This window comes from Belonocnema kinseyi, chromosome 10, assembly GCF_010883055.1.
Source record: "Belonocnema kinseyi isolate 2016_QV_RU_SX_M_011 chromosome 10, B_treatae_v1, whole genome shotgun sequence".
Lineage (NCBI taxonomy): Eukaryota > Metazoa > Arthropoda > Insecta > Hymenoptera > Cynipidae > Belonocnema > Belonocnema kinseyi.
The window spans coordinates 4,865,727-4,870,604 of NC_046666.1; positions in this window are offsets into that span (position 1 = coordinate 4,865,727).

Here is a 4,878-nt window from a genome sequence, read left to right on the forward strand (position 1 = left end):
AATACCTTCTATGATGAGAATGTAAAAATTATTTATTTGTCAAGAATAATTTGTTGCTAGTACTGTTTTTAGTTTTAATCATAAAAAAACCATTAAAAAAATAAGGAAATTTAATTTTCTGCAACCCCACACACGAAACGAAAAAGAAGTTAATAGTGTTTTTCAAAAAGTGATTAACAACAAATTTGTAGACATTTTTCAAATGCAAAATTTTTATCAACTCATCTTTAACCGTATTTTGCATAGCTTGGCAAAAAATGTAATTTTTGTATTTTTCATTATTTTGTATGCTGTCAAATTTTGAAAATTTTATTTTTCAGGAAAATTGAAAAAATTTTTATGACAATGTTGAAGAGTATTCAAAAAACAACATTTTTTTTACTTTTAATCATGTCGTGCGTTATTGGGCTTAAAATGTTCATTTTCGTCTGTTTTTTTTTAATTTTGTAAATTCTATAACTCTGGTAATTTTTGGTTTTCGGATTCAGGAAGTCTCAAAACGTATACATTTGACAAAAACTGGGAGGAGGGGTCAAAACAAGAATAAATAATTTTCAATTTCTGGTTCTTAGAATATTTAAGAGCATGGCAGAATCTGACTTGAAAATACGTAATTTAAAATTGAAATCCTTAAAAACTGACACATTCTAAATTACTAGGAGGCACAGTTTTTGTTTCAATCGTGAAAAATAAAATTTAGAAATAAAAAAAAACATTTTGGGAAAACCACAAAAGGTAAGGCAAAAATTTATAAACAAAAGTTTTTCAAATAACGAATGTAAACATTGTTTATTAATCATGTTTCAATGGGATGCGTATTCTTGTTCAACTCTTGAAAAATAATTATCAAAAATTTAATTATTCAACTTTATGTCGAGAACTGATTTTTTCTTTTTTGATAGAAGTTTAATTTTTTTAATTTATCTGGTTGGCTAAAAATGTTATCATTTGGTGAAAAAAAAAACAATTTATTATGATTCATGATTTCAGTGAAAAGTTAATTTCTTTAGTTAAAAAGTTACCTGAAAAGGCAGGTATTCGATTTTCAATTATTGGGATAGAAAATGCATATTTTTATTTTTATTTTAGTTTCTTTTTGAAATAAATTTTTTTTTATGGAATTGTCAAATATTATACATCTGGTTAAGAATACATTTTCTTATCAACGATTCATGAGTGTCGGTGGAAAATGAACTATTTTGTTTAAAATTCCCTTTTATGTTTGAAAATAAATTATTTTGATTGAAAATGTCATAATGACATTTTAAAGGAAGGTTCGACATATTTTCAAAATTGTGCCACCGAATTAGTTGCAAGAAAATGTATATAAAAAATCCTTAATTATCAATATCGAGTTTCGATCTCTTGAAAACCAAAAATAGATCGTTCGATCGAATGGAAACTTCTTTTCTGGAATTATTATTACACCATTAAGCCATTTCCCTTTTGAGGTAGGCGTGGCTCACTCGGTGGGGAAAGGAGTAATGTAGGGAAGGGTTTAAAATTTTGAGATTGATCCAGAATCTCTTTAGCAATCACCCCAAGTGAAGATCCTCACAAAGTCGTTATGTAAGGTTCCCCACTTGGGTCCATTAGTAGCCAAGGTCTTTGTTTCAGGCGTCATTCACTCTACTGACACTCTTTTTATTAACTATTTGCCGCCATACTTTCCTGTCCTGGCAAGAGACAACTTTACTCTTATTTTTGCGTCTACCTAATTCCTCATCTATCTCCCCAACCCTAAAAAATAAGCTAGCAAGGTACACGAACTTATCAACTTGGTCAATTATCTCATCATTTAATATAATATTGCATAGTGTTTTCTCACTCTTTCCTTCGAACACCATAGTTTTTGTTTTACTTGCGTTAATTTTGAGGCCCATGCTCTTCATGCTTGCATTCAGTTGGTTCAACTATCTTTGCAAGTCTTCAATTGACTCTGCCACAACAACCTTATCATCTGCGAACGCTAACCCACGTGTCCTTACTGTTTCGAGATCCATACCTTCTTCATCGGAAAGAGCCATTCTTTAACATTTTTCCATAAATAATATAAATAATCATGAAGACATAACACACCCTTGCCCAACTCCTTGAATAATATCGAAACATTCACTTAATTTCCCATTTACTCTTACACTCGCTTTACTACACGTATAAATTGTTTTTATAGCTTCTAGAAGCCATTCATTGACTCCGTACTCTTTCAGGACTTCCTAAAGCTTTTTTTCTATCTGTCGTGTCAAAAGCTTGTTCTTGGTCAACAAATGCACAGAAAACTTTTTATCCTGCTCTGAAACTTTTGTCTTTGATTTGCCTTAAGCTAAATATTTGATCCGTACATGACCTTCCCGACATATAACCACTTTGGACTTCCCAAACATTTTCTTCTTTTATTTTCGTAACCCTACAAATAAGTATTTTTTAATATATTTTACTCGTGGTCTATGTGGTATGAGCTCAACACCATGTTGAAGCATTTCAGCGTTAATACTGTCTAACCTGACAGCCTTACCACTTTTCAAGTTCTTAATTTTATCGCTAAACTCAGTGACACAGATTTTCGGAATTAGGTTTTCTAACGCCTCATGTTCTACATTGCAGTTGTGGTTTACTATAGCTTTATCTCCGAATTGTCCCCTAAAATAGTATCTGAAAGCGTCTAGTATCCCGTCTGAATCATACAGCATTTCCCTATTATTTTTTCTTAGGTTGACAAGATCTGTACTTTTATTTTCCTTCATTTTTTCATAGAGCAGTTTCTTGCTTCCTCCGAAGTCGTTTTCTATTTTCTCTTTCTTTTCTGCTCTAAGTTTATCTTTAATTTCCTGAATTAATCGTTTGCGTAACCTCTTTTTGCATCTGTAATTATTTATACGTCTATTTCTTTCCTCATCGCTTAGATCTGCGATGTTCAAAGTTCTCATGTACACTTCTTTCTTTGCTTTTTGGGCACCCTGAATTTCATCATTCCACCACGAATCACAAGAAATTCTTCCTACAACCACGATGCCACGCAAATTGATCGCACACCTAACAATCATACCCCGGAACTCAGTCCATGCGCCCTCTATATCTTTTTTGTCCATAAGCGCCTTCCAGGTTGCCTCATCTATGCTTTCAGTTATCTTATTTTGGAAATCTATTCGCACATCCGGCTTCTACAGTTTCTCAATTTTAATTTGCTTTTATTTTGTTTTCTTAGCTTTCTTCTTTCTTTATCCCCGACCTAAGTTAATTAATTACCTCTCTTATTCTTTCATCCCTAACAACAAAGTCAATTATGCTGTGGCTATTTCCTTTAGACCAGGTGTACATGTGTATTATTTTATGCCTAAACCAAGAATTTGTAATAAACAGACCCCTTTCTAAGCATAGACCAACTAATTTATCTCCGTGATAGTTTTTTCTTGGATTCTCAAAATTAAGTGGTACTCTTTGTGTATCCTGATGTTGGATGCCCACCCATCCGTTCATATCTCCTAGTAGAATTATTCCTTCTCCATGTTCGCAAATATTTATTGTTTCATTTAAAGTGTTCCAGAAGGCGTCTTTTACTTCTCTGTGGGATAACTATAAACTGGCAATTAGCATGCTATGATAAATAATTTTCTAATTCCTACTTTCATTCTAGCCCACAGTATTATGGGAGGTACGAAATCATGATCTCCGAGATACTCCTTCGCTCTTTCATGCAAAATCAGACCTACTCCTTGCCCATCATGCGATTCACTATCTACTCCTGACCATAATTCAAATTTGCAAATGCAACGCATATAAAATATCTGGCTTCCTTGCGTCAATAATTTCTCGCAATTCTTTTACCCTGAGATTATTTACCTACCTAGCAGTTCAAACACCCAGTCACCATTCGTCGCCTGAAACATGACCTTTAGATTTACCGTGTACATGCCTTCAGACAAAGAAAGTTCCAGTTCTTTCCGAGGCTATTTTATAATTTGCTTGATTCATTGCTCAGATTATACGCCCAACTACCACTTTTATGCTGTAATTTCATTTTCTGATTCGAAATCATGTCAAATTTAAGTAGTAATTCGTCATATGATGAAGAATATCGTTATAACGTCCGTCATACGAAACTTTAGTTATTAAGGGAACTTTGAATTTATAATAAAAGAGAGTAAAACCCACCTCCCCCGGTTTAAAATCTCAGCTTTTTTGTAGTTTTTAGGTTTGCAATTTCTTTTTTTATCACAAAATTATAATAAATTAGTATGAATTACTTATCTGTAAGTACATTTTCGGATTTTCGATTGTCTGCATAACAAAACACTATTTTAAGAAAGGACAAATATTTAAACTTCAGAATTTTTTATTTGGCGTTTTCCCTATTCTTTATATACACGACCGACCTATTTTAGACTTATTACGAAACTGATACAAAAGACAAAGCGAGATTCATGTGTCAGTATTTGGTTTACAATTACGTCACATTTCCTAAGATTTATTTATACCAAGAAGGAGAATTTACGAAAATTATCTTCTTTAAAGTCCTTTCAAATTCATTGAAATTTTGTAAATTTTGTCTTAAGAGTTTAATTTGACACAACTTTCCGCATTTTTATATTAACTTTTTTAAATGATATTTTAAATAATTTTTAAAGGAGTGGTGTTGTCTACAAAACAACGGAATTTATTGATGTTAGCCACGAACTTGATTGCGATGATGTTGAAATTTTACAAAGTGAAAGTTATGAGCTTTCCATTAATTTAAAAACTCATTTGGATAAATAAAAACAGAGATATGCGAGTATGATTAATTATATTTAACACAGAGTTTTCATAAATCTGTGTTTTTTACCTTTTCTATTTCTGATATGCTAATAATAGATATTTGAGGGATGTTTATAACCGGTT